We start from the raw sequence: 6,495 nt of genomic DNA, 5'->3' as shown, positions 1-6,495 counted from the left end.
GCCTGTCAACACCTGGTCATTTTTATCTGATGAACATACTCACCACTGGGTTTCCAAGCAGGACATTGCAGTTATTCATTTATGCCCACAATTTATTAACTCTGTTACAGTCATGAACATAAAGAGTTTGGGTGTGATTCCAGAATTTGTTGTTCCCTTTGAAATTTATTTCAAGGCACTTTGTGACCCTGTAACTTTGAAAGGCCTGTATAAAAGAGAGTTTATTGTTAGAGCTACAACCAGCAGGGTGGCTTTTGTTATCAGCCTGGCAGCGATTCTATGAGAGATTTCTCTTTTTAGCTTTTTCTGTGGACTAACTCTCAGTCAAAATTTAACAAGTGCAAACTCAAGCAAACAGGGAGTTTGTGTTAAGAAAATAACATTCCATGGGTTTGTCTCTTCTGAGATAAAATAATAGCAAGTATTAAAAAAAAAAAAAAAACACCATAGAGGCCTGATAGTTTTATCATTGTTTTATATATTAAAACTTCTAGCTCTAAATTCTTAAACCAGTATAAGAATATGGTGGGATAGAATGATGTCAAGGACTTGTTCACAGTAACAGTCTGGGGCCTTAATTTTGCTGGTTCTCTGTAATTTGCTTTTCTCTTATAAAAACATCATTTTAGAAAACCCTGGAGGGTAGCACGCGGGTTCTAGTTGTGATTGCTGGGGTTGTTCTGTAGTGTCAGGAGGTTCTCCGAGATTGGGGCCGGGTTACTGCCTCATCCGCTGGAGCGATGGCGTTTCTCCGGAGCATGTGGGGCGTGCTGAGTGCGCTGGGAAGGTCCGAGCGGAGCTGTGCACCGGCTGTGGGAGTCGACTGCGCTCCCCCTTCAGTTTTGCGTATTTACCGAAGTGTTTTTCATCTGTCTTGGCAAGTTGTCCAAAGAAACCTGTAAGTTCTTACCTTTGATTTTCTAAAGAACGACTACCCATATTTAGAGCTGAGAACCCAGATGCAAAACCTACAGAACTAATTAGAAGAATTGCCAAGCTTTGGAGGGAACTTCCTGATTCAAAGAAAAAAATATATCAAGATGCTTATAGGGCGGACTGGCAGGTATACAAAGAAAAGATAAGCAGATTTAAAGAACAGCTAACTCCAAGTCAGATTACATCTTTGGAAAAAGAAATCATGGACAAGCATTTAAAAGGAAAGCTATGACAAAAAGAAAAGAGTTAACACTGCTTGGAAAACCAAAAAGACCTCATTCAGCTTATAACGTTTATGTAGCTGACAGATTCCAAGAAGCTAAGGGTGATTCACCGCAGGAAAAGCTGAAGACTGTAAAGGAAAACTGGAAAAATCTGTCTGATTCTGAAAAGGAATTATATATTCGGCTTGCTAAAGAGGATGAAATTCGTTATCATAATGAAATGAAGTGTTGGGAAGAACAGATGATTGAAGCTGGACGAAAGGATCTTCTACGTCACACAATAAAGCAACGACAAAAATATGATGCTGAGGAGTATTACAAGTAGATGATTGAGATGTGTTCACAATGGATAGGCACAGGAAATCAGTTAGGTCTCAATACCTGAAGCTATTGTAAAATTAGAAAGGATAAAGTTGGTAAACCTTTTATGTTCAGTATCTTTTTCTTCGGCTCATGGACTTTTGCCAGTATAATACTTGCTTTGGAAAACCCAGATAAAGGTTCATGCAAAATTTGTTTTGTGTTTAGGAACTACTGAGAATCAGAATAATCCATGCAAATGTGAATCATTTTACCTTTGACAAAGGTAAATCAGACTATAAAGTTTTTTTTTTTTTTTTAATACAGGATGATGACTATGGAAAGAGTATTCTTGTTTCCTTATAGTATGGAGGCAGGAGTTTCCTTTTCAAAATTGTTACAAATTGTAGAAACCACAACGTTCTGTGATATAATTGTGCATTTTTCACAAAGCAGGCAAAACTCATCTTGGTAAATTATAGTTCCTAGGTATAATTCATATTATATTCAGAGTTGATGGTTGTACACCTAAGTGATTGCTCGTTTCAGTTGCAACTTTGTATAAAAGGGACTGAGAAATTTATAAACCTTTTTCTTAACTGTCTTTTTTCTAAAGTAAAAACTGAGAAATTATGTGCCAGATTAATGTATATTATTTTGTTGCATAAAATAAAATTTTTAATCTTTAATTTTACATTTCCTAAATATATTTTAAGACGAAACGTTTGTTTTACAACTTTTCCCTTTTTTTAAGTAAGGATTTTATTTTTTTCTGAATTATTTTCTCTCACGTAAGTATATTGATCCAGAAAGAAAACTTGTATTATATATGTTTTAAAATGAGAAATCTAAAAAACGAAAAGTCTCCAAAGTCTCTGGAATTTGAAACACTTTGCATAATGTATAAAAGCCTGTTTAAGAGGCAGCCAACTATGGCCTGTGGGTCAAATCCAGCCTGCTGCCTGCTTTTTATGACCTGTGAGCTAGGAATTGTGTTTATAATTTTAAATTTTTTTAAAAGACTTTTATGATACATGAAAATTAACATGAATCTTTAGTGTTCATAAATAAAATTGATTGGAACACACACACATACACAAAAATCATTTTAAAAAAATTATAATAGACAAGATCAACTATACAGACAATCAGCTATTGCTGCTGCCCACGTATGATGTGTCACTACATTGTGCATTAGCTAATACAATATGTTAATTTCACATCAAGTTTCAGTTCCCATGAGGGTGCCCAGCCTTGCCAAAGACACTGTGGTCATAGCATTTCAACTAATTTAATGGCATTATATCAATAATGAGGTTATACATCCTTTTCCCTTTACTATGGAAATACAGAATTTTTTGCTCATGCAATAGCAATATCTATACAGTAATGAATCATCCCTGGACATTAGAATAAAATAAAAACAAAGAAAAAACACATAGACTCCTCCATCTTTTTATCTGAAATTAACTTATTGGCACATACTTTTATGTTTATGAGTTAGGAGTCCTAGACTCCAGTCATGAGAACTAGTTAAATTAAGTTAAATTATAACTACTGAATTCCTCTGTCAGACTCTTCAGGAGATCAGCTTTGTACTTAGATGATTTTATTGAGATATTAGAATGGAAGATTGACTATGCCTAGTCCAGGCCTCTCAAGGAAGAAATCAGGAGTTCCTTCAGTTACCACTAATCTCAAAATCCTGCATTTAGAAACTCAGTTGATTCCAGACATTCAGAGGAGACTGACTCAATGCTTGTCTAGTACATTCAAAAACTGAAACCCATAGATATGTTTCAGGGAGTTGTGAGTTCCTAATGATAATTATTTTATTCTGTGTTTTCTTTGTGGATGATAATAAGAGATATGCTAGAGACCGAATGCTTTTATCTCCCCAAAATTTTTATGAGTAAACCTAATCCCCAATATGATTTGGAGGTGGGGCCTCCTGGAGGTGATTAGGTCATAAAGGTGGAGGTCTCATGGGGGGATTAGTGCCTCCTTTCCACCATCTGAAGACATCATAAAAGAAACCATTTATGACCAGGAAGTACACACTCACCTGCTTACACACTAAACCTGCTTACTGCTGCCTTGACTTTGAACTTTCCAGCCTCCAAAACTGTGGGAAATCAATTTTTATTGTATATCAGCCATGATAATTTGTTATAGCTATCCAAGTTGATAAAGACAAGATCATAAGTCATTGAAAACCATCACACAATGCAGTATTGTCACATAATTGTATTTTAATTATAGCACACTAATGAGGAAAGTATTAAGGTAGATTTGACATATAAATTGTGCATTTGTACCAAATTCATTTGATGTACACTATTCAAATAAATGTTTCACGTTGCTTAATTCAACAAATACTTTAGGATGGTAATTTTATATTAGACATGCCTCTGTACCTGGAACTGGAGAAATAGTATTGAATAATTACTTCCTTCTCTCAGATAATACACATCCTCATGAGCCAGACAGAGAGGAAGCACATCAACGAATATATCAATACATTTATTTAATCATTTGAAAACTAGGAAATAGTGATTTACACTGAGCAGGGATTACTGTGGAGTGGACAAGAGAATCAGGACAGCTGATTGAGACCATCTGGAAAGTTGTTTCTGAAATCTGAACAATAAGAAGCAATCTGTGGCATGAATGTCATAGAAAAGAGTGTATCAGGCTGGAAATGCCTCCTAGTGTGAAGTCCCTCTGGCAGTTATGCAAAAGCCCACACGTGACAAAAGACACCGTGGATGAACTTGGTGGCCAGCTCAAGGATGGTGTGGAATGAAGTGGGGGCAGTAGCCAGTGGCAGACCGTGAAGAACCTGTGCAAGCCGTGGGAAGGAGGTAGGGTTTATACTCTGATGGGAAGCCTCTGATAGTTTTAAATGTGAAAAAGTCGTGAACTGATTTTCATTTATAGATGATAACCCAGGCTATGGTGGAGATAAATACTATAATATAGGTTGTCAAGAAAGGAAATAAACTGGTTAGATGGCTATTGCTATGATCCAGGTGAATGAGGATAGGAAAAACTGCCAACACAATGAGGCAGCGGGGAGAAGAGGAAGAATCCAGGGTATGATTTGGAAATAGTATTGCTATCCATGGTCATGTGTTGCATAATGATGCCACACATCAAAGATGAAACGCATGTACGAGGATGGTCCCATGAGATTACAATAGAGCTGAAAAACTCCTATTGCCTAGTGACGTCATACCCGTGGTGAGGTAGCATAAAGCATCACTCACATGTTTGGGGACATGCTGGTGTAGTGAAATCTACTGTGTGACCAGTTATATAAAATTGTAGCAGATACAGTGATGTACAGTTCATAATACTTGATAATTGTAATAAATGACTATGTTACTGGTTTTGTATTTACTATATTATGCTTTCATTATTGTTTTAAAGTGTACTTCTACTTAAAAAAAAAAGTTAACTGTCAAACATCTTCAGGCAGGTCCTTCAGGAGGTATCCAGAAGAAGGCATTGTTATCACAGGAAATGACAGCTCCATGCATGTTATTTTCCCTGAAGAGCTCCCAGTGGGACAAGATGTGGAGGTGGAAGACCATGATATTGACAATGCTGAGCTGTGTAGGCCTTGGCTAGTGTGTGTATTTCTGTGTCAGTTTTTAACAAAAAGTTTAAAAAGTAAATAAAATTAAGATTTAAAAACAGAAAACAGTATATAGAATAAAAATGTAAAGAAAGGAAGTAATTTTGTACAGTTGCACAATGTGTTTTAAGCTAAGTGTTAATAAAGTAAAAAAGTTACAGGAAGCTAGGGTTAATTTTTTATTGGAGAAAAATATTTTTCAATAAATTGTATGTAGCCTAAGTGTATAGTGTTTACAAAGTCTACAGTCGTGGGTCATAATGTTCTAGGGCTTCACATTTACTTAACACTCACCCACTGTCTCACCCAGGGTAACTTACAGTCCTGTAAGCTCTGTTCATGATAAAGTCCCTATAAAAGTGTATCATTTTTTAATCTTTCATGCTTCCACCTTCCACCAACTTTTCTAAGTTTAGATAAACCAGTATTTGCCATTGTTTTACAATTGCCTATGGTATTTAGTACATGATGTACAGGCTTATAGCCTAGAAGCAATAGGCTATACCATATAGTTTAGGTGTGTAGTATACTATACCATCTTTGATTGTGTAGGTACACTGTATGATGTTTACACAATGATAAAATTGCCTAAGGATACATTTCACTAGCCAAGTTTCTCCAGAAAAACAGAACCAATAAAATAGATGATTGGTAGGTAAATAGATATACATACATATATACTTACATCCATTCATACATGGATACATGCATATAGATATAGATCTAAAGATACATATGCTTTCACAGTATGTAGATAGAATATAATAGATATCATATATCTGTATCTACATATGCAATATATAGAAAGATATTTATTATAAGAAATAGGCTCACATGATTATGGATACTGAGAAATCCCTGTAATTTGATCTCTGGGTGTTGAAGACCCAAGAAAACCAGTTGCATAATTTCAGTCTGAGTTTAAAGGCCTGAGAATCAGGGGCATCTGTGATGTAATTTCCAGTCTGAGGGCAACAGAAGACCAACATTCCAGCTCAAGCTTTCACACAGAGAGGAGAGTGAATTCTTCCTTCCTTCAACTTTTTGTTCTACTCAGGTCTTCACCTAAGTAGACGATGCTGTACACCCACTTGGGGAAGGATAATCTGTTTTACTCAGTCTACTGATTCCAATGTTAATCACATCCACAAATGCCCTCACAGATACACCTAGAATGATATTGAACCAATTATCTAGGCACTCTATGATCCAGTTAAGTTGTCACATAAAATTAAATATCCTAGCCTATATATTGAGAATTTTTAGCAAAATTGGGGCTAGAAAAAAAGCGTCTTATAGACCAGGCGTGTTGGCTCACGCCCGTAATCCCAATGCTTTGGGAGGCCAAAGCAGGTGGATAATCAGGTCAGGAGATCAAGACCATCCTGGATAACA

At 36.1% G+C, this 6,495-nt stretch overlaps 1 pseudogene; it reads left to right on the top strand.

The window, feature by feature from the left end:
* Positions 1–725: 725 nt before the first annotated feature.
* Positions 726–1,512, top strand: LOC113223412 (annotated as a pseudogene).
* The last annotated feature ends 4,983 nt before the right edge of the window (positions 1,513–6,495 follow it).

Source organism: Piliocolobus tephrosceles, unplaced genomic scaffold (assembly GCF_002776525.5).
Source record: "Piliocolobus tephrosceles isolate RC106 unplaced genomic scaffold, ASM277652v3 unscaffolded_41229, whole genome shotgun sequence".
NCBI lineage: Eukaryota > Metazoa > Chordata > Mammalia > Primates > Cercopithecidae > Piliocolobus > Piliocolobus tephrosceles.
This window is presented reverse-complemented; position numbering and strand designations above follow the sequence as displayed.